The sequence below is a fragment of the Rhineura floridana genome, chromosome 9 (genome assembly GCF_030035675.1).
Source record: "Rhineura floridana isolate rRhiFlo1 chromosome 9, rRhiFlo1.hap2, whole genome shotgun sequence".
Lineage (NCBI taxonomy): Eukaryota > Metazoa > Chordata > Lepidosauria > Squamata > Rhineuridae > Rhineura > Rhineura floridana.
Window position 1 is genome coordinate 53,330,781 of NC_084488.1, and position 24,933 is coordinate 53,355,713.

Here is a 24,933-nt window from a genome sequence, read left to right on the forward strand (position 1 = left end):
TTCCCAAGTTTATTTGGAGGAAGTCATCCATAGTTATGTGCTTTAAATGTATGGTATGGATGTGAACACAATTAAATCATGCTGTTTCTGATGTGGCCCTTTTCTGCAGTAAGATCTGAATTATTCAGACTGAACCATGGGACCTGTCAAGGGCATCCCTTATCATCGCTTTTGTTTATGTTATCTATAGAGCCATTAGCAGAGACAATCAGAAGATCTACCTTAATCAATGGTGTCAAAGTAGGTAGTGATGAATTCAGAATTAGTTTATACACTGATGATATTGCAATTTATCTGGCAAACCCTGTGAAAAAAATTGTTCTCTTCTATCTATTTTAGAACAATTTAGCAAGATCTTTAGTTATAATCTAAATCTGAAAAAATCAGAATGGTTGAAATACAACCTTGATAGGGATGTCAAAAATAGACTAGCAGAACAATGCAGTTATACCACAGAAAAAGGGTCCTGTTGGATATCTTGGAATTTTGATAACATCAAACCTAGAGGATCTAGTAGAATTTAATCACCAAAAACGTTTTCATGAAGTTATAAAAACTCTGTAGGAATGGACACATCTAACTATATCATGGATGGGAAACATAACCACTGTAAAAATGCCAGTACTGCCACAAATATTGTTTTTGTTCTTGAATATTCTGTTGGCCTATTGGCCAAGTGGAAACAATTATTAACAAATTTTGTCTGGAGTAGGAGGAGACCCAGAGTTGCTGAAAGAACATTATTTAGATTCTTTGATGATGGAGGCTTGGCATTTCCCTGTATTCTTGTAAAAACTATTTTGTTCCAGAGAGCCTTTGTTTGGGACTGATGGGTCAGCCTGACACTGTTTTAAGTTTTTTATCTTTTATTTTTATCTTTTAAGTTCTTTTATTCTCACCTTCTTATATGTGTAGGCACATATATACATGTTATGTTTGTATGTGTATGCATAATGCTTTTTATGTACGTATGTGCATAATGCATTTTATGTATTTTAATAGTATTTGATACATTTTAATTTACTGTAATTTTTAATGTTTGATTGTGTATTTTATTATATATGTGTGTGATTTTATTGTAGCCGCCCTGAGTACCCTATTGTAGGGTAGAAGGGTGGGATAGAAATATTTTAAATAAATAAATAAATATTCAGAAGTATTATGAAGCTGCCATGCTATTACACTTAAAATGTTGGTATCAAATGGATAAGGCACTCATTCTTGAATAACAGGGTATAACCAGTGCATTGAAATATAAGATATGGCATCAAAAGAAACATGATAAAGACCAAATAACACAAAATGCCTGTTTAATAAATTTATATGATATTGGGGAAAAACATAGGAAGAAAGTTAGTCCTGGACTGTCACTATGTACAGCAGTATATCATAATGACATGGTTATTTATTTATTTATTTATTCTTGGATTTATTAGTCGCCCATCTGGCTGGTTACCCAGCCACTCTGGGCGACGTACAAAACAGAATAATACATTAGACATTAAGCATACCATAAGCATTAAAATATTAAAACATACAGTAAAAGTTTCAACCCATCTCAAAAGCCTGCCTGAAGATGCTGCTCTACTTGGAAATGTGCGTTTTTTGACAAAAATGTAAGTTAATAGAGATAGGAAGTTTAACACACAAAGGAATATCCAAGTTTTACAAAGGAATTGTTAATCTGATGTGTATCGCCATGAAAATTTAGAGGGTTGTTAAGCATGTGTTTCTGAGTTCAGGACTATAAATTTTGTAAGGTTTTGTTTTGAAATGAGCTTATAGGAAGCATCAGAATGACATGAGGGTATTTTCAATTTAGCATTGCAGAATGTGAAAAATCCATGCTGGCTATAGTATACAGCCACTCTTGTGGCTGTATAATTTTCTGTTCATGCCCTAAAATGAAATAATTTGGGCAGAAAATATGATGGTGTATATTCTACCTGCTAACCCTGTAATGGTACTTTTAGGCTATGTAGAACATCAGGTACTAAAAGACGACCGAGAGATTATCATTTATTTGCTAACAGTGGTAATTCTTACAATCACTTCACTTTGGAAGAAGTTTAATCCTCCATTATTAGACAACTGGATAGTAAAACTGTGGGAACACCTCTCAATGTTGAAATTAATGAACACTATTAGAACTAGAGGGGAGCAACAAAGAGACAATTATTTTATGGAGAGATGGGGTTCACTCTCGCGATGTATTGGGTGAATAAAGTTCAAGAACAACTGGGACCTCATATATTGTTGGGTATATTATTAATATCAACCTATACTCTGGGCAATTTATTCTTATTTGGAAAAAAGAGGAAACATATATATAAGTGAAAGATCTGTTTATGCAGCTATGTGATGAAATATTAATGGATTAATTTATTAGTTGCTTAACCACTGATATTTTGTTTAAATGTGTAAGTACTAGCCTTTTCTATCTCTTTTATGAAGAATAACTTTCTTTTTCTTACTGATGATGCCACTTCTAGTTCTGTTACTACATTCTCCTGTAGCACATGCCAATGAGATGACTGTACCTTGTGTCTGTCTAAATCAACACTTGTTGAGCTTGAATTAGCTCTTATGGACAATATTTGAATCTGCAATAATTTTACATGAGACAAATGCATGTAAGGAGCAGGGCCAGTGCCAGGCGTGACTGGGCCCTTGGGCGCCAGCCTGTCCCAGGCCCCCACTCCCATTCCATCCCCCACAGACCATGCTAGACTGCTCCACCTACCTCTTCTCTCTTTCTGTGAAAGCTCTGTGTGCTGGGCGCACAGGTTGCTGCCATCAATGAAGATGGTGGAGGAGGCTTCTCTAAGGGGCTGATACCCCCACTGGTAACTTTGTTGATGGCACGCATGCATGCTATGCTGCTCACAAGCCTGCCATCAATCAAGATGGCAGTAGGGGCATCAGCCCCTTAGAGAAGCCTCTGCTGCCATCTTGGTTGATGGCAGCTGCACGTGCAGTGGACAGGGCATTCACAGAAAGAGAGAAGAGGTAGGTGGAGCAGTCTGGCATGGTCTGTGGGGGATGGAATGGGAGCAGGGGCCTGGGGCAGGCAGGTACCACAGGCCCGCACAGTCTGGGGGGGGAGCTCCATTTCTACGATCTGCAGCAGGGTTGGGAGTCAACCCTGCCTAGGATCGTGGAAGGGGAGCACTATCCACACACCCTAAGGAGGGGCCTTTCAGGGGCCCCTCTGGGCCACAGGGGCCCTCAGCCAGGGCCTGACCTGCCCCCCCTTTGGCACCAGCCCTGGTAAGGAAGGCAGCTATGCTCTGCCTCTAGGACCAGAGAGAGTATGCCTCTGAGTACCAGTTGCTAAGGTCCATGACCAGGATAGTGCTTTTGTGTTCATGTGCTGCTTGCAGGTTTCTCATAGGTATGTGGCTGGCCACTGTGAGAACAGGATACTGGACTAGATGATCTTTTTGTCTGATCCAGCAGGGTCATCTTATATTCTATTGCCCTGTTTCACTATTTCACTCTTTCAACCTTTAACTGTAGACCAGAATGAAAATGTACTATAAAGAATTGTTCTAGTTTTACAGACCTGTTGATATCTCTTCCAGAGAACATTTCCAGACAAAGGAAATCCCTTGCTTTCTTTGTGGCTCTAAACCAGACTGTACATTCCAAATTACAATTTGCACTGTTGGGTTTTATCTTTTCAAACCATAATGAAAACACATTATCTGAACAAATGAATGATCCACATTGAAATAAAGAGCAATAAAGTCTGATCTGAACAATTTCCAAAGTATGGGTAGAAAGGTTTAAAAAAGGCCTGACTAACTAAGGGAATAATTAACAATTAACTCACCAGGGAAATTTAATTTGGGGAGAAAATATGCCAGGAAAGATTGTATTTCTTCTTCTTTTTCTAAAGCAGTTACAAATATGAATAATTGGAGTGCCATCTGCTAGTGGGACATAAACTTACAGCTGAGTTCAGTCACTTAACATGGATTAAGATAAGGGCAATCATGTATGCTAACAGAAGAAGCTGAGGCTGATTCTTTTGGCAGAGTTTTGACAGTCAGAAATGTATTCCCCCCACTGCACACGAAGTTACAAGACAGAGATTACAAGATTAATCATGATTACTTTGCCTGCCCCTGTCTTTGGGGTTTTTACAAACTGAAAAGAGAGCAGAAAACATAGCGATACCATGGCTTGAGTGTTTATATTTGTATTCATTAATAGGCAAAAAAACTTGCAGTTTAAGAATGGACCTATAACCAACAGATATTTCTATCAAACTGTAAAAAGCAGGGAAATTGGGCAGCTATAGTGAATGCACCAGGGGAGCAGGAGACCTGACCTCCTCTCTGAGATATTGTACTGCCCTACAAATTTGTCAAAATGCAAACACAATTGGGGTTGGTCTTTCACACTCCAATCCACATCCTGTGTAGCTTGGAAGAATTTGGTAACATGTGCCTCTGAGCATATAGTGAGTGGTGGCAACACCTGCCATCTCCAAGATGGAGAATTATATTTGTGTATGTTTGTTGGTGTTCTTCTTACTTTGCTTCTTTCCTGTGTTACTAATGTTTCTACAGAGATCGAATCCAGAAAAGTTTATTTCCCTCATTATTCATCCTAGAAATCTGTGTAAAATTTATTTTTATTAACTCCAAAGCCTTTTTATTGGGCAATGTCGTATGATGGCGAAGACAGCCTTTTGTGTTTCAAATTGGAGGATATTTTCTATTTCTATTTTGGGTGCATTAACAGTTGAATCTGAAACTGAAGTTTGATGTAAAATCAGACTGATTACAATATGTTGCTACTTCAGCAAAGACTCTAGCTGTTGGAAAAAAGAGGATGCATGTTTTCTGTTTGCTGTGTTTAAACCATTTCATTTAAGGCAAGGTGGGCACAGTCAATTAAAAACATAGAGCACACCTAGAATTTTGCTAGAATATATTTCACCTCCCACTGTTTTATCTTGTGCAAACTGAGACACTCCTCATGTCCAATGGAGACTATTCTGCAGAATAGTCAGTGCCATTATCCCACCATTATTTTTGGACTTTTTTTAGTGTAAATTTTGCAAAGTGTTGCTATACTTCACATATTCACAGAAATGGGAACAAAAGAAAATTATTTCCTATAGGAAACTTCACTAAAATTGCAAAGTAAATCAGACATATTTAAAGTGACCATCTGAACTATATCAACTGTCTTAATAATGTTGCTTCCTCCCTTCTAAAACAAGATCAGCACAGCACATGTCTTCTTTCTATTACTTGGGCTGATTGCAGGTGTTGCCACCACTCCCCATATGCTCAGAGGCACACCAAATTCTTCCAAGCTACACAGGAAGTGGATTAGACTGTGAAAGACCAACCAAAATGGCGTTTGTATTTTGACAAATTTGTAGGGCAGTATCTCAGAGAGGAGGTCAGGTCTCCTGCTCTCCTGGTGCATTCACTATAGTTGCCCAATTTCCCTGCTTTTTAAAGTTTGATAGAAATATCTGTGGGCTATAGGTCCGTTCTTAAACTGCAAGGTTTTTTGCCTATTAGTGAATTTCTCTGCTTTTTAATCCAGGAGATAAGAAATGGGATCCTGTGCAAGTTTGCTGAGAATAGATTGATCATTTGCATGCATATTGAGTTCCAATGGGATTTACTCCCCTGTAATCATGCTTAGGATAGGTGAAACTGACCACAGGGGATGGGGAGGGGAGGAGGAGGAAGAGGAGAAGGAGGAAGGGGAGGAAGAGTAGAGGGGAGGAGGGGGAGGGGAAAAGGCAGGAGGGGGAGGGGAGAAGGACAGGTTTGATCATTTGCATGTTTATTGAGTTCAGTGGGATTTACTCCAGTGCAATCATGCTTAGGATAGGTAAAACTGACCGGGGGGAGAGCTGGAGTGGGCAGGGGAGGAAGGAGAGGGAAGCTGGGAGGGGAGGAGGAAGGGAGAGGAGAAGGGAAGGAGGAGAAAGACAGATCATCATTTGCATGCTTATTGAGTTCAATGGAATTTGCTCAGAGAGGTCAGAGTATGGAGCAAGGTCAGTAATAGGATTACAGGTACTCTGTGAACATGGCTGATTTTTAATGAATTTCAACAGATTATGAGAACTCTGACAGAAAAAAGTCCAAAAGGGCTCTGGGTTTTTTCTCTCTCTTTTTAGACTTTGAACTCTCTTCGGATGCACACCTTAACGTGGTGAGGGGGTTTGAGTGTGTTGAAGAAGCTGAGAGCAATGCCGTCAGGAGTCTAGACCAAGAGGCTAGACTCCTAGCAGGGGCACCCAAGGCGGAATGGTCAAAGCTGAAACACTAGACTAAGATGCATCCAAACTCAGAGGAAGGCAATGGTAAACCACCTCTGAATATCTCTTACCACGAAAACCCTATGAACAGAGTATCCAAAATGCAACACAAGATAGTGCTGGAAGATGAGACCCCCAGGTCAGAAGGAATTCACCGAGCTACTGGGGAAGAACAAAGGACAAGTATGAGCTGCGCTGTGACTAATGACACAGCTGGGTCAAAGCCGAAAGGAAGCCCAGAGGCTGATGCGCACAGATGCGAAAGGAGAGTCCGGAGTTGTACAACGCACACAATAGGAACATGGAATGTGAGAAGCATGAACCAGGGGAAGTTAGAAATTGTCAAGCAAGAAATGGAACGTATCAACATTACAATACTTGGTGTGAGCGAACTAAAATAGACGGGAATGGGACATATCCAATCAGGCAACTACAAAATATTTTATGCAGGAAATGAGAAATTAAGAAGAAATGGGGTTGCTTTAATAGTGAGAAGTGATGTAGCAAGAGCAATTAGGAGCTACAACACAAGGTCTGAGCGAGTGATATCAATGAGATTAAATGGGAAACCTATCAACATGACCATCATCCAAGTCTATGCTCTGACAGCAAACGCAGAAGAAAAGGAATTGGAGAGATTTTACGCAGAAGTACAGGAAGAAATTGGTCACACACCAAAACAAGATGTGCTGATAATCATGGGGGATTGGAATGCAAATGTAGGGAACAGAGAAGAATTAGGAATTGTGGGGAAATGGGGCCTAGGAGACAGAAACGAAGCAGGAGACTTATTGAATTCTGTGAAGCCAATAATTTGTTTCTTGCGAACACATTTTTTGAACAACCGAAAAGATGACTGTACACGTGGACATCACCAAATGTTTAATATAGGAATCAAATTGATTATATAATTGGTAGCAGAAATTGAGAAGTTCATTACTTTATGCAAAAACAAGACCAGGAGCAGACTGCAGTACAGATCATGAACTGGTCATATCGAAAATCAGAGTAAAGCTAAAGAACAACAACAAAGCAATCATAATGCCAAAATACAATTTATATAACATCCCAGAAGCATATAAAGATCAAATAAGGAACCGGTTTGAGGCTTTAAACTTAGTTGACAGAGAACCAGAAGAACTATGGAATGAAGTCAGAGATGTTATCAGAGAAGAATGTAAAAAGACAATACCTCTAGTTACAAAGAGAGAAAGACCTCAATGGATGACTGAAGAAACTCTTCAAATGGTTAAAGAGAGAAGGAAAGCAAAAGCAAAAGGAGATGGAAACACAGTCAGAACCCTAAATGCAACAATACAATGACTAGTACGTAGGGACAAAGAGAACTATTACAATGGTTACTGTACAGAAATAGAAGATGACAACAAAAAGGGTAGAACAAGAGCCCTGTTCCAAAAGATTAGATAAATGAAAGGGAAATTTAAACCAAGAGTAGGGATGTTGAATAATCAACAGGGGAACACACTGACTGTCCGAGATGAAATAAAAGGAAGATGGAAGCAATACACTGAAGAACTCTATAAAAGAGGTGCCAGGATGACAGATTCATTCACAGAGGAACCATATGATGAAGAACCAGAAATTTTAGAATGTCAGGTGAAAGCTGCTCTTAAAATACTTGGAAGAAACAAATCACCAGGCATAAATGGCATACCAATAGAGTTGCTACAAGCTACTGAGACTGAATCAGTCCAAAGTTTGACTAAAATCTGTCAAGAAATATGGAAAACTAAACAATGGCCCACAGACTGGAAACGTTCCATATACATCCCAATTCCAAAGAAAGGGAATCACAGGGAATGCAGTAATTTTCAAACTATTGCCTTAATATCCCATGCAAGTAAAGTAATGCTCAAGATTCTACAAAAAAGGCTTTTACCATATATAGAGTGAGAAATGCCAGACGTCCAAGCAGGATTTAGAAAGGGAAGAGGTACCAGAGATCATATCGAAAACATACGTTGGATAATGGAACGGACCAAGGACGTTCAGAAGAAAATCACCCTGTGCTTTATAGATTACAGCAAAGCCTTTGACTGTGTAGATCATGAAAAACTATGGAATGCTTTAAAAGAAATGGGGGCGCCACAGCATCTGATTGTCCTGATGTGCAACCTATACTCTGCACAAGATGCTACTGTAAGGACAGAATATGGAGAAACCAATTGGTGCCCTATTGGAAAGGGTGTGAGACAGGGGTGTATTTTATCACCCGATTTATTTAATCTATATGCAGAACATATACGGAATGCAGGATTGGACCAAGATGAAGGAGGTGTGAAAATTGGAGGGAGAAACATCAATAATTTAAGACGACACCATACTACTAGCAGAAACCAGCAATATTTTGAAACAATGCTGATGAAAGTTAAAGAGGAAAGCACAAAAACAGGACTACAGCTGAATGTCAAAAAGACTAAAGTAATGACAACAGAAGATTTATGTAACTTTAAAGTTGACAATGAGGACATTGAACTCGTCAAGGATTATCAATACCTTGGCACAATCATTAACCAAAATGGAGACAACAGTCAAGAAAGCAGAAGAAGGCTAGGACTGGGGAGGGCAGCTATGAGAGAACTAGAAAAGGTCCTCAAATGTAAAGATATATCACTGAACACTAAAGTCAGGATCATTCAGACCATGGTATTTCCGATCTCTATGTATGGATGTGAAAGTTGGACAGTGAAAAAAGCGGATAAGAGAAAAATCAACTCATTTGAAATGTGGTGTTGCGGATACCATGGACTGCAAAAAAGACAAATAATTGGGTGTTAGAGTAAATTAAACCAGAACTATTACTAGAAGCTAAAATGATGAAACTGAGGTTATCATACTGTGGACACATCATGAGAAGACATGATTCATTAGAAAAGATAATAATGCTTGGAAAAACAGAAGGAAGTAGAAAAAGAGGAAGGCCAAACAAGAGATGGATTGATTCCATAAAGGAAGCCACAGACCTGAACTTACAAGATCTGAACAGGGTAGTTCATGACAGATGCTCTTGGAGGTCACTGATTCATAGGGTCTCCGTAAGTCGTAGTCAACTTGGAGGCATATAACAACAACAACATTCTCTCTGACTGTTTTGTGTATCACTATGAAAATTTAGAGGGTTGTTAAGCAAGCATTTCTGATTTTAGGACTAAAGGTTTTATAAGGTTTTGTTTTGAAATAAGCTTATGGGAAGCATCAGAATGGCATGGGGAGGTATTTTCAATTTAACATTGTAGAATGTGAAAAATCCACATTGGCTATTGTATACAGCCACTGTCGTGGCTGTATATTCAATGTTTTTATCTCTCTCTCCCCCACATACACTTTACACAGCTAAATTGGAGGCACTCAAGGCAGCTTACATATAGACAATGAAGCAATGAACAAAAGTCCTGTTCACCCCCAACCTGGTTCACTATGCTGTTTCTATTTCATTGCAATTTATTTCCTTCACTAGAAAGGAAGTTTCTGCCTCCCACCCATGCACCATGAAGCCCATCAGAGGAAGTGTTAATACCCAAAAGCAGGGAAAAGTCCACACCAATGCAAGCAGCACAAATTGGACCAATTTCCTTCAAATCTGGGTTCCCAGCTGTTGTTGGACTTCAACTCCCACCATCTCTGAACATTGGCTAAGCTTAGTCAACAGCATCTGCGGACTCAAGGTTGAAAAACACTGAAGTAGATTATACTCAGCTAGGAGGAATAGCTGGCTACAGTTGATCCCAGAAAGATCTGACTACAGCTGATCCCAAAATGCTCAATGTTTCCAAGGAGTGTGGAAATTCAACCTTACTAAATCCTCACAGCAGGAGCAAGGTGTGGCTGTTTCCAACATAATAGTACCAGAGGGGCCCTAGGCAAGTAGACGCCAAAAGCAGAGCCTATGATCTCAGGCATGGAGGGTTTTCTGAAACAACTAGGAATGAAATAAAAATCCTAGCCTTCCAGACTTTGCTACATGTGTCCCAGGCCTACAGTTATCCCAGGAACCAAATTGCACTTTTTCATATGGGAAAGGAGGGAAGTTCAACTCTTAACCCTGTGATACTTGGATGGATGCCACTGTTATGTGGCAACTCCAAAGGAGTCAATGCCACTCCTGTGGAGTCTGTTAGCACCATCATAAAGACAGATGTTATCATAACAGTCATATTTAGAAAGTTACAAGCAAGAAGTTTGCTTAGAAGTTTGGCAAGAATGGGGAGATGTCAAGCTGATGGGTTCTCTTTTGCCAGAATCCAGTAACGGGAGTCAGTTGCAAAACAGTGGGGATGGTGGTACAGATCCAGAAGCAAAAGGATGGCTTAGAAGACTGACCCTCTTACCAGCTACACTCCACGAGACATATAATGGATTTAAGTGGTACAGCCAGGTTTGTTTACATCTCTCCAATTGTAATGTATAACTGCACTGATTTCCTATTTGCTTTTGAGTGCAATTCAAGGTGCTGATTCTTCTCTTTAAAGACTTACATGGCTTGGGATTCAAATACCCAAAGGGTACCAATATCAATGCCTACCTGTATCTTAAGATGATCTTACTTGGGGCCGTCTCTGTTGGAAGTGTGCTATGTAACCACAAAGTCTTGCCTTTCTCATTGGCAGTGCTCCAGCTTTGGAATGCCCTCCTTAAAGAGACATGAACTACTTTCTACCTCTACTGTTGTGGAGGCAGTATGTGTCTTAATGTGAGTTGCTAAGAATTGCAACTTGCAGTCAGGTTCTGCTTGCGGGATTCTCATCTGATGCCTCTCCTGTTTTCCCATCTCCTTAGTGCACTTTTCTGCTTCTGCCTTATTTTCTGGTAGTCCCTGGAATCTCTGTAGTTTGCCCTTTCTTGTTTCCTAGCAACCAGGATATATCTTTCCTGTGCTGGGTTCATGTGAGTTCAGGTACTCCCTAGAACAAGGGTAAGCAATCTTTTTGGACCAGCAGGCACATTTTGAATTCTGAGAGATTGCTGTGAGAGAATGTTAAAGAAACCTCTCCCCAAATAGCAAATGCAAAATATGAAATCTTTGCCAAGATGCTGAGGCATGTCTCCCGTTGTGCAGGAACTGTATAGTTTACTTATAGAAGTAAGTTGTACTTACGCTAATGTGTTTAATGAGGTTTACTCCCAGGTAAGTGGATGCAGGATGGCAGACTAGGTTTAGGGTTGGCACTGGAGACATGGGGTTCTTGTGCCTTTAACAGCTATATCTCTACAATCAGGGCCAGCAGGACATAGCTAACTTCCCATGGTAAACATGAGGCTTGAGGGGGCAGATAGCAGCAATGACTGTAGTCTCTCTAATTTTGTGTTATGTCACACCCCATGGCAGCCATTTTGTGATTGGCATCCTCAGAACTCTCTTAAAATTTGAAATGTACCCCCAGTCCAAAAAGGTCAGTGACCCTTGCTGTATTGTACTGTACTGTATTGCATAAGATTTTAAATAATGTATTATCTCTGTTGTCATGGAATCTCATTCGATGAAAGGCAGTGTAGATTTCTTGTAAACCACTTAGAGTTTTTTATAATCAAGTGGTATAAAAATTTGGTTAAATGAATATTTATGACTTAAATAAATAAATGAAATGTTGCTGCTCCAGTTGAATAGCTGGGAATAAGAAACCCTTGCTGATCTACAGAAGATTATCCATTAACCAACCAGCAGATCCCAATCTACCTCCTATTCACCCTTGCTCTATGGAATGATTAAATTATTATCATTCTTTTTAAAAATTAATTTATATACTGCCTAATGGCCAAGATGACTTCTAAGCTATTTGCAAGTATAAAATGAATTACAAAACACACATAATTGAAATACACGATAAAACAATTTCATCAAAACATTAAAATAAACATTCACAATTAAAATGTATCATAAACAAGCCTGTTAAAATAACACAAGTGAGTTAAAACAGCAATTAAAACAATTAAAACAAGAGGTTCAAGTCTGGAGATCAGGGGAATACTTATCTAAACAGGTGTGTCTTCAGGAGCCAGCAGAATGTCAATATTAATGAGACATCTCATATTGCAACATCAAAAGCATTCCATCGCACTGATGCCACCAGTGAAAAAGCCCACCTCTGTGTTACCACAATCCAGTAATCATCGTGCCAAGGCAGAACTAACTGGATTCCATTTGATGTCTTTAGTGAACAGCAAAGGGGATGATGATGTTTCAGGGAACCTGGTCCAGCATTATTTAGGATTTTATATGTAAGCAGCAGGACCTTAAAACTGGCTTGGTGGTTAAAGACAACCAGTACATATGAATAAAATGTCCAAAAACATAGTGATATCAGCAAATTCACATGGGGCAGACGTGGAATTACTTATTTATTTTGTACTTATGCTCCATCCTTCCTCTCAAAGTAGCCCAGGACAGCTCACAATAATAAAAACACGTAAAAACCAATTTAAAACAGGAAAATCTATTGTATTTAAAATCAGCAGGATAAAAACTGAATTGGCCTTGGTTGCCCTGATGGATGGCTTTTATTGGGAGAAGGACAGGGGGAGTGCGACCCTGTTATTCTTACTTGATCTCTCAGCGGCTTTTGATACCATTGACCACGGTATCCTTCTGGGCCAACTTGGTGAGCTGGGTATTGGAGGAACGGTTTTACAGTGGTTCCGATCCTATCTCCAAGGTCAGTCTCAGAGAATAGCATTGGGTAATTGTCTTTTGGCCCCCCCGGCAGTTGTGCTGTGGGGAGCCTCAGGGTACCATCTTGTTCCCCATGCTTTTTAACATCTATATGAAGCCCTTGGGAGCAGTCATCAGGAGATTTGGTGCGAGGTGTCAGCAGTATGCTGACGACACCCAGCTCTATTTCTCTGTAACATCTGAATCAGGAGAGGCTGTGCAAGCCCTGGACTGGTGCTTGGACTCAGTGGTGGGCTGGATGAGGGCCAATAAACTGAGTCTGAATCCTAACAAGACGGAGGTGCTGTGGGTTGGTGGTTCCTGAGTTTGGATAATTGGTCAGTTGCCTGCTTTGGATGGGGTTGTACTCCCTCTGAAAGAGCAGGTCCATAGTCTGCGGGTGCTCCTGGATCCATCTTTGTTGCTAGAGGCCCAGGCGACCTCTGTGGCTAGGAGCGCCTTTTACCAGCTTCGGCTGATAAGACAGCTGCAGCCATTCCTGGACCGGGATAGCCTGACCACTGTTGTCCACACACTGGTAACCTCTAGGCTGGATTACTGTAATGCGCTGTATGTGGGGCTGCCCTTGAGGTTGGTCCGGAAGCTGCTGCTAATGCAAAATGCAGCGGCAAGACTGCTCACTGGGGCAGGGTATTGCCAACATGTCACTCTGCTGCTGAAAGAACTGCACTGGCTGCCCATTTGCTACCAGGCCAAGTTCAAGGTTCTAGTTTTGGTGTACAAAGCCCTATACAGCTTGGGACCAGGATACCTAAAGGCTATATACCCAGTCGATCACTGCGCAGTGCAGGTGAGTGCCTCTTGCAGATACTATCTTATCAGGAGGTTCGTTCTGTACAATACAGGAAACGGACCTTTAGTGTGGCATAACCTACCCTGTGGAATTCCCTCCCCTTAAATATTAGACAGGCACCATCTCTGCTGTCTTTTCGTCACCTTTTGAAGACTTTCCTCTTCCAACAAGCCTTTTAAGTTGAGACCTATCCCAGTCTGCATCTGTGTTAGAATTGTTTTTAATCTGTCTTTTAATATCTTTAACCCTTTTTTTAAAAAAGATGTTTTTAAAGTGTTTTTTAAATGTTTTTAACGTTGTTTTGTTTTAATTGTATTTTAAGGTCTTTTTATGATGTTTTAAAGTGTTTTTAATGTTTCTGTTTGCAGCCCTGGGCTCCTGCTGGAAGGAAGGGCAGGGTATAAATAAAATAATAAATAAATAAATAAAAACTTCATAAAATGATTTGTGAAAAACCTGGATTAAAAAAAAAGTCTTGACAAGTTTCCTGAAAAGGTGGGAGGTCTGACAGGTTTCTCTTGGGAGGAAATTCCATAGCCAGGATGCCATCACTTCCCTTGGTCTCATTAGTTTTACATATTCATGACAACTGCCAATTATTGATTTATTGGGGTGATATTTTATTTTGGGTAAGGATTTGTTTTCATATTAAAATGTATCCCCCAGGTACAAGTTGGGGCTCATAAGAATATGAACCTTTATTCCTACAATGAGTGGTAGGTTTTGCTTATCATATTTGTAAGCTCTGATGTTTAGCAGAGGCTGATTGATTCCTTGGGATCCTTACAAGGTTACCTTCACTGAAGTGTTGCAAAATGTACATTTATTTAAATTAAACCAGTTAGCTAATTGATCAGTTGTTTAAGGGTCAGACACAGTTAACTGATTTTTTTTTAAAAAAACTTAAATTTTCTGACAGCCCTTAATATTTACATATAATCTGCTCTAGTGGCATATTGGTAATTCAGTTGCTGTTTAGAAGAGTAAAGCTGTACTCATCTCTCTGCTTCATTAAGCAAGTTTTCTTAGTAATCTTTATGAGGATTTATGAAGCCAGTTTTCACTGCCTTCAAAATACGTCAACTGCCTTTAATCTGGGCTCGCTTGAGGCTGCAAGCTCAACTTGTTTTTTTTTCATATTGTGGCTTGTTTTGCATATACAGTGTATATTCTGTCTTCATCAAGGAATGAATACAAGAACCCCCTTCACGTGCTATTCATGTGAAAGGGATATCACAGAATTATTGGGGAGCAGCACCAAGGAAACCAATGATGGGGAGCCTCAGGGCCAAATGTGGTGTCACCCTGCAGGCCTCTCTTGGTTGCCCGACAGACTCTCCCCAGGCCACACTCCTCACTGGCCCTCCTATGCACTCTCCTTGAGTCTTTTTGTCTTCCCTGAAGACAATGGTCAAATGTTCTTGAACTCTGAGAATGTTTCTTGCTTGCCTGGCTGGAGAATAGAAAGGACTACCTGAATATCTATAGAAACAAGCCTACAGTACAAAGATAAAATTGGTATTCTTTGCTCCACCCATTTTTGCTTCTGGCTCTTCCCACTACTGTCATGTGGTCTCTGGAATGTTGCCTAGAAACAAATGTAATCTTTGGGCTCAGAAAGGTTCCCAACACCTGCTCTAGGAAGAAATCAGGGCTTGCTCCAGATTTGAGGGGCCCCTTGGCAAAATGCCTGCTGGTGGGGGTGGGGCTCTTCATTAAGGGTTGCCAGGTCTCTGATCTTTGCCCAGAGACTACAGATTTTTGGGGTCATCTCAGGGTCTCCGGGTGAGTCACCTTAATCTCCAGACTCAAAGCTTTTATTAAAAAAAAAATTAAGTTACTAGGTGGTTTGGTTCAAGAGATATACACCAAAACATCAGCCCCCAGCCCCCGCAACACCCCATGACATCACTAGGGCCCGCCCCTGAAATCTCAGGGTTTGGGATGCTTCTGACCTGGCAACTCTATCTACATTAGTGAACCTTCCTTGCAGGTTTACCTGGTGACAGCAGTGATAAGCAGCAGCAACTATGCTCCAATAAGCAGCAGGCAACTGTGTCTGCGAGCTACCTCCATGTTAATTTCCCAGTGTGTATAGAGTATGCGTTGTGGGAAATGCAGATGGGGCTCCTAGGCCCCACCACTTGGCCCTCATTGGTATACTAGGGGGAAAAATTTTTTAAAGGGAGCCTGAGGGTTTGCATGGTGAAGGAGGGTTTGCATGAAATCAAATTTTCTGGCCCAGACCAATGCATTTATGCAGGAGTTAAACAATGAAAGAGGAGCAAGCATAATATGCTTCACAGAGAGCTGATACATTGTGCTTTTTGTTTTATAGAGGAAACCAAAGTGTCATTTGAGTACAGAATGAGAGAGAAGGGAAGAAACAATAGACCAAACCAAATTATATATTTAAGAAAATTGTATGCAGATATAGTTCTACAGGAATAGCCAACATGGTGCTTGCCAGATGATCTTGGACTCCATCAGCCCCATCCAACATGGCCAATAGACAGGAATGATGGGAGTTGTTGTCCAATAACATCTGGAATGCACCACATTGACTACTCCAGTGCTACTGCATCACTTCTCTCCCTTCTTCTTTCCCTGAAGGAACATCAGGCAAAGCTCGTGGAAACCCTCACCATCTGCTGTACAAATGAGGATTCACTGAAAGTGACAGTGGTGACAAAAGAAGTATCATTCTCCATGATAAATATCTGCATGCGGCAAAGAAGCTGCCTTATCAGACCATCTAGCTCAGTGTTATCTCTACTCATTGGCAATAGCTCTCCGTGGTTTCAGAAAGGTGCCATTCCCAGCCTTCCCTGGAGATGCTAGGGATTGAACCTAGGAACTTCTGCATGAAAACCATGTGCTTTACCAATGAGCCATGACCCTTCCCTACCTGGCTGAGTGGAAGATCAATGGACACAATGAAAATTAATGGTTTTACAATAACTCTCATTCCCTTTCAAGACATAGACCTAGCTTAATTCTTTGATGCCTTCCAGCTGAACTACTCTCTTCCATGCATAGTGCAATAAAATATCATGCAGAAGAATAAACTTCCATCATGCCTTCTTTAATGGGGGTGATTTGAAAGAACCTTGTATAAGCATCTGTAAGTGCTACTTTCTGCGGATCAAATCCTGTCTCAGGTTGAATGCATTAGCCTCTAGGTACTTTTGCAAATGTTTGAGGCAGTTCTTTACTGAATGGGTGTGCACTTTGATCACATACCATAAGCAGCAAGTGCCACCTCCCTTACTGTCTACTTTCATTGAAAATCTCTGAATCTGCTTCACAAATTTGTGCCCCAAAGGTGTTGCTAGAAAGCCTAAGTTATCTACAGTAGGTGGTGTGGTTACCCTGTAGCAGCTGCGGTAATGGAAGCGGCTTGTGGATCTTGAAATCCAAATTTTAAGATATCTCAAGTCAATTCTCAGAGCTGCCTGACTCAAGCATGCCAGGGTTAAAAGTTCTTTGAACAAGACAACAAGAATACAAGTAGACTGGATTTAATGACCAGTTCTTCGTGACACTGATGCAGCAGGAGGCTGCTTTTGCCTCTAAGCAAATTGTACATTAATAGGCTGGGAAGTCTCTGTTCATATTAGGGAGGGAACAAGAATATCCTGGTGCCGAGTGAGAATTGCATTTGCTTTTTCTAAAACAGAGATGCCCAATTAAGTATATTGTAGAGGCCAAGATGATAGGTTTCCTAATGCACTATGTGTGTGTGCGCAGCACAGATGTATGTGTTGGGAAAGAACAAGCCCTGCCGAGATTTTTCAAGCTGTGCCAAGTGATTTGCAGGGGTTTTTTTAAAAAAAGATTTCTCTGCTGACACCTTTGCCTTGACCGCTGAATCTCAAATGTTTGTTCTAGTGTATTACAGATTTTTCTACTCCCAGTGTTTCTAGGCAATGAAAAACATCTGGTCAGGAGTGGAAAATGGCAAGCATTTCGCCTTGCAATCATGCTGTTATGTAAGAGTGCTGCTTCTATTTGAGGTACATATTACAGGTCAGGTTTGAGCTCAGTTAAATAGCGTCAGTGATTTAATATAATTTTTCTCTCTTTTCTTTGCCTCTTTCCCCCCAATGTATTTTCCTATTTCTTCAGTACTGTACTTATTCATTTTTCAATGTATTCAATTTATACTTCACCCCAGATTTCATTCTTGAGATGCTTTGTTTTAGCAGGGGTACATTTCTGTTGCCCAATCTGTTTGTCACCTAAAATAGCAAAAAACAGCAACACCAAAACAAAAAGAAATTTTTGCATTTCATTATTAGGCAACATGACAAGGAACACCTTGTATGGCTTCCAAAAGTCTTAGCTAAGAAGGATGTAATGCATCTATCTTGAGTAGGGGTGTAGTTGTCCAGGGTCTTGGGGGGTGTCTTACACCCTTTACTTTTTTGGGAACAGGATCCCAGCAGGGTCCTTGTGTCTTCAGCATCCTATGAGACAATCAGCATGAAAGAGGAATGTGTTAGCCACTGAGAAGAGTCTTCTAACATGCCAATTGAAGCCAATCAGAGTGAAAGGAGGTGAGTCAGCCATTGAAAAGACTCTTCTAAGTAGCTAACACTCTCCCCTTTCATGCTTATTGGCTCCTAGGGATATCTGCTTGTGGGAGAAGGCATTAACAAGGATCTCATTCTCAATCCAGCAACAACAAAAAAGGGATGTGTGGCTGTGATTAACATGAAGGGACCCTGCACTTCTGAATTTGCCACTATACTACTCTTCTTGAATCTCTAGTCTCAGGAATATCCAGGCCAATAACCAGGTAGTTATTTGCCTGTTCTACTAAATGTCTGTATCTAATATATCCAATGCTTGGAGGAATATCCAACATTTAGAAATATTGGGGCATAAAACTGGTCAACCCATGAGAAGCTCTTTCTTTTCAAGGTACAATGGCTTCACTGAGATATCACATTAACAATTTTCCAGAGTGTAGTTTGGAAGACTGTGGATATCATTTGGGCTTGCACAGTCCTTCTCCCTCATCTTTCCCCTCTCACGTGTTGATTATATCCTCCATTTTCTGGTTTGCCTCATTATAGTTTGTTGTGACATCTGAACTAGGCAAATTATGATTAGGCAAACCAGGAAAGGGGAGAGGGAATCAGCACAAGAAGGGAGGAGGGAGTGTTTGAACCTATGGCACACTTCTGATCATCCAAAGTATGAAATACCTGTTCTTTCTAAGTGGGATTCTTGCAGTATCACTGTTGAGAACTGTAGCTATTACAATGAAAGTGACCTGAGAACAAGGTCTGTATTTCTGCCTCCTTCCATTCTTTTTTCTGGTCTTAATTGAACAGTTTAATTGAACAACCTTATGGAAGTTTTTAATTTGTTCACTGCCTCTTTGGCAAATGCCTCTGCATGACTTACCATCTTATTCATTTATCCTAAAGCCCATTTCTGGCCAATTTTAAACAAAGTCAGTGACAACTCTTCCAACTGACAAGAAGGGAAATAGCTTTTTCAGTTGTGGCTCCCCACTTGTGAGATGCTCTCCCAGTGTGGCCTGCCTGGTGCCATCATTAATATCCTTTCAGTGCCTGATAAAAACATATCTCTTCTCCCTAGTATTTGACAGATTATGATTTTGCTGTCTCTTGATGGCATATTTTTTTTGCTGGGGAAGATTTTCCTGCTGTTTTATTGAGTCTGTTTTCCAGGTTATTGTATGGTTTTTATTTGCCACCCTACTGGGAGGAAGGGCAGGATATAAATCTAATAAATAAATAAATTGTAATGTATTATTCTCCCCCCCCAATTTTATGTTATGCTTTTAAACTTTGTAGGTTGCTTGGCAACTATTTGGTAAGCAACTAACAACAACAACAACAATAATACATCCTCCCAGCCAATTCTTCATCAGAACCTCTCCTGCTGCCCCCTTTCTTTATCTAACATGGCATCAGTGCTGCAAGTACAGAAGGCAGAGGTATCATTTCAGATGGAGGAATAGAAAGAAAGTAATCGAGACTCAAGCCTAGAGATGTACAAAATTAAGTAATGAGAACACAATGTATTTTAAGAGCATTTTTTATTCTCTCCTATCCTTTTTATATCTCATAATAACTATAGCAATATTTCATACATGCAGAAATTATATTCACTATTTGTTTAAACAATCCCACCACGCAAGAAATGCTGACTTTTACTTTGAGGTGGAAGCATGCTGCTTAGTAGAACAGTTAAATCTTTCCTTTTTAGAAGCACACTCTCTTCAGTTGTCTACCTGTTTTCATGGCAGAATCGCATTTTTGGTAGCAAAGTAGAAAAAATTTTTTTGCCGTACCCTTCGTAGAAAGGTATTCTGGAAATTCAATAAATAAAACATCTTTATTTGGCTAAAAAGTATTATGTAGAATACTTATATTCATTATATTCATAAATTTGTGGAATAAAAACTACTTATAATATAAATTTTGAGCATTTGTAATGGGATAGTGGTATAGCACAGTGGGGAGGAGAGCCTGGGTGGGAGTCCAGAGTCTGTGAGTTCAAATCCCCACTTGTGTCTCCTGGGTGTAAAGGGCCAGCTAAAGATCACCACCATGGTGAATGGTTCAGGGCTTATGTGCCCAGCAACCTGAGCAGCTGTGGACAAGCTGTGCATAAACCCCCTCTGAATACCGCTTACCATGAAAACCTAGTCATAGGATAGCCATAAGTTGGGATCGACTTGAAGGCAGTCCATTTCCATTTTTAGTTATTCAAGATAAGATGGTCTGGCTTTACATATTCAGGCGATGGAATAGTTATATCTCTACTGCAGTGATGGCGAGGGACAAAACCTATGGCCATCCAGATGTTCTTGAACTACATTTCTCATAATCCCTGACTATTGGCCATGGTGGCAGAGGCTTATGGGAGTTGGAATCCAACAACATCTGGAGGGCCCCTTCCAACTTTATTGCTATCAAGAGTGAGTAAAAGACATTTCTTATCAGAAACACATTTTCTTGTTGCAAAGAGTACAAAGCAAGGAGATAACTATATTGCCATCAAGTGTATTTCACATAAAGTGCAATGTTTATTGCTGGTTGGACAATGACATCTAGAACATAATCAAGCATGAACCAACATCAAAAATATGACTTTTCATGGCAATTGTTTTAGACCCCACCCACACAAATTGCTTCCCTTGTTAACAAAGCTCTATGGCAGCTGTGCATTGTAGTTTTGGACAAGAACTCTAGCTTAAGAGAGATAAGCAGTCATATTGAGAGAGAGAGGGGTTTCTTGCTTCATTAGCCCTGACTAGTATGTGAAACTGAGCTACTTCCAGAATCAGTTCAAAGTGCTAGTTTTGACTTTTAAAGCCCTTCATGGGTTGGAAACAGGGTACCTAAAAAATCACCTCACATCCTACAATCTTCATCAGAATATTTTCTCTGAGTGCCTCAAATAGGTGAAGTGTGGGAAAAGGGCCTTTTTAGTAGTGGCACCCTGACTCTGGAATACTGTCCCCAGAGTGAAGCACCTGGCACATACCCTAATGTCATTCTGTCAGAGCCTTCCTTGCAAAGGTACCACCTGTAGCTCAGTGGGTCACCATATGGCACAGTCATTCACAGAACCATTAGCCCCTGACACAGGCAAAGTTCCTTTTATTTCCCCAGGCCTTTACATTTATTTTAGAGTCAAATCTCATCTTTATCTCTACCATGTCATTTTCTCCTGCCTTTACATATTTTGTGGTCAAGGAATAAATGTAAATGTACTGCCTTCGAGTTGATTACGACTTATGGCGACCCTATGAATAGGGTTTTTGTGGTAAGCAGTATTCAGAGATGGTTTACCATTGCCTTCCTCTGAGGCTGAGAGACAGTGACTAGCCCAAGGTGACCCAGTGCGCTTCATGGCTGTGTGGGGAATTGAACCCTGGTCTCCCAGTTTGTAGTCCAACACTCTAACCACTATGCCACACTGGCTCTCTGTACAAAAACAGAATACACACAATAAAATACACTCTTCTTGTAGTGATTAAAACTATAAAGCTACGAAAATAAGAACAGCCTAGCTGGATCAGACCAAAAGCCCATATAGTTCAGCATCTTGTTCTCACAGTGGCTGACCAGATGCCTATCTGAAACACAAGCAGGACCTGACTGCAATAGCGCTCTCTTCACTTGCAGTTGCAGCAATGGAAATGTTGCTACGAATTCCACATGCTTATCTTAATGTTTGTCTGACAATGATGCACTGATACATGAATAGAACTCCATCACATCTTAGATAACACCAACTACCCAAGGCTGCTGAGGCATAAATATATGTGGCCCTGAAACCTTCTCTCTGAGTGCTGCCTTTCATGCCGAGCTGTTGTGCCAGGAATGTGCCAGGAATAAATTTGGCCCCCTTATTTAAAGGAGGCGATTTTGAAAAGCCCTCAAGATTAAAAATGCTCCATTGTGGATGACAAGAGGATTGTCTACTAAATTTTGGGAAGCCATTCCTCACCCACTACCCACCTCCTGGCAAACAAAGAAAAGAAAAGCAAGCAACATGAAAGAGCATGGACCTAACTCAAGGATGTCATTTTAATTCTTCCTTGAAAATGTACTCTAAATCAGAAGACTGAAATTTTGCCCTACCTCCATTAACTATGTTTCTTTTTTATTTCTTTCCTCCATATCCTCCCCATCCCTGTAAAGCAAACCTTCCATCTTCTCTATCTGCCATGCTCATTTTCTTTCTCCGGGGACCTATTAAATGGCATATTTTTAGAAGGTCTTTTGCCATTTGCTAGAATAGTGGGATGATGGGAATGAGCTATGTGGAATGAAAACCTACATCCATTTGAACATTAAGTAAATTTTTGAAAAGTGTACATCTCTTCTGTCTGACCATAACAGCATCACTTTTTTTTTCTGGAAGAAGATCATGCAGCCTCTCCATGCTCAGTGCCCTATTCATCTGGCCATTGTTTTCTTTAATGGATTTCCTCCTAACAAAATCTTTCTGAGTGCATTTGTCATTTCATTTTATGCTGCTGTCTTTGACTGCTCATTGTACACATTAATTCCTGTTGGGGACAAAACATTTTTATTACACGTCTCTTGTGCCTAATCCTGGTTTAGCTTTAGTTCATGACCTTGTCTGATAACCCTAATTTTTCTACAGCCTGGCCGAAGATGAATTTAACTCTATATTCTCTTTTACTTTTGTATGTACATGCTTCACGTTAGTGAAAAGAATTGTAATTAATGAGTTTCTTAATTCTTTCAGGGCACAATCCTTGTCCTTGCTAACTGCTTTGCCTAGGAGTAATCCTGCCAATTTAGTGTCATTTTGTTTAAGCGATGTGTCATCTCATGTCACCACTAATGTTGCAAAGTTTCTCCTCACTACTATGCAAATTAGGAAAAAATGCTGTCAGTCCGCTTTTAAAAGAATTATTCATGGATTGTAGGAATTTCGGTAGCATTGCTGTGACCGTAATAAAACAATTCATTCATTCATTCATTCATTCATTCATTCATACTCACCAGGGCCCGTTCTACAGGGCAGCCAGGTGGGGCACTGGCTCGAGGGCCCCTGGAGCTACAGGAGGCCCTCCGCTCTCCTTCCGCGATTCACGGAAGCATCTGCGGACCGCCATCCCTCCGCTATCCCCTGCTTTACCTACCTTTCTGTTGTTTTTTGCGGTGCACAGATTTGCCATCAATTAAAATAGCTGCCGAGGTTTCCTTAAGGGGCTGAAGCCTCTGCTGCCATCTTTGCTGATGGCACGCATGCATCCTACATGCGCCGCAAAAACCAACAGAAAGGTAGATGAAGCGTGGGGATAGCAGGGGGATGGCTGGTGGCGCGGAAGCTCATGTCTTGCGGTCTGTGGATGCTTAAGTTCCGCGGATTGTGGAGGAGAAGCGTAGGGGCCCAGGGCAGGCTGGTACCCAAGGGCCCCGGCATGCCTGGGGCTGGCCCTGCTACTCACCCCCACACCCCAGTGGTGGGGCTTTGCAGAGCAGAGCTCTGCCATTCACGACAGAAGGAGGGGCAGGATGATAAGCGGTGCTGTGTGACTGGCAGGAAGAGCAGCTCAGAATTTAGTGGATCCTGGGCAGTTCAGCCCTATCCCCTTTCCTCCCTCGGAATCACTAATTGTGGGGCTTTCACATGGCTCTGCTGGCAGAGATGTCAACAGTGGTCCTCCTGCCAGCTCACACATTCAGTGAGAAGGGGAAGGTTGTTGTGAATGAAGTGATGTTTGTGTCACTCTTTGGGCAGTGGCCCGCAGGAAGCCAGTTTTGTTGGGAGAGCTGAGCAAAGAGACACCTCCTGTATGTCTAATCCAGCCCCCTCCAGCCTGATGTAAGGGCAGTGGCGGATTGCTCTGCCTGTGATGTTTGTCTGGGTGTGTTTCGGTTGCCTATAGCTGTGTTGCCTATAACTCTATTTCAAAATAAACAAATTCTATAATGTTATAACAAGGTATAGTGTTAAATAAGCCCTGCTACAAATGACACATGTTATATTGATATTAGTCCAAAATAGGATTCTTTTTTTGGCCTCATTGACATGTTCCTTTTATACAGAGACATTTGGCATTTGCAGATGTCTTATCCATATCGCCTAACATATAATGCCACTCCCTGGCCATATTCACACCAAAAATTTATTCCACTATTATTTCTCTTTAAACCGTCATGGCTTCCCACAAAGAATCTTGGGAAGTGTAGGGCTCTGAGAGTTATTAGGAGACCCATCTTCCCATCACAGAAGGGAAGATGTTTTTATGAATCACTACACATTATTGGCTTAGATCTCAAGGACTGTTCTGAACTGGCTTCAACAGGAACCCAGTAGCCAAGGCTGCCAGAGTCTCAGCATCTTGGATAGCTCCAAGCACACAACTTCCTCTGACAAAAAACTGGAGACTGACTGAGGCCTTATAATTTCCTCCATCCAAGTTACTCCTGCTAGGTTCCAACCCTGCCTGAGGAGTATGGCTTCTTGTAGGGATAGTCCCCTAGGCTGAGATGAGTGCTTCTCTTCCTCTTTGTGGTGTGTGTGTTTTGTTTTGTTTTGTATACTCCTTGTGACACTGGGCAGTCATTCTGAAGCAGAAGGTCCTTGGTGTCTTGGGTAAATCCAGCTTGTGGGGAGGTGTCT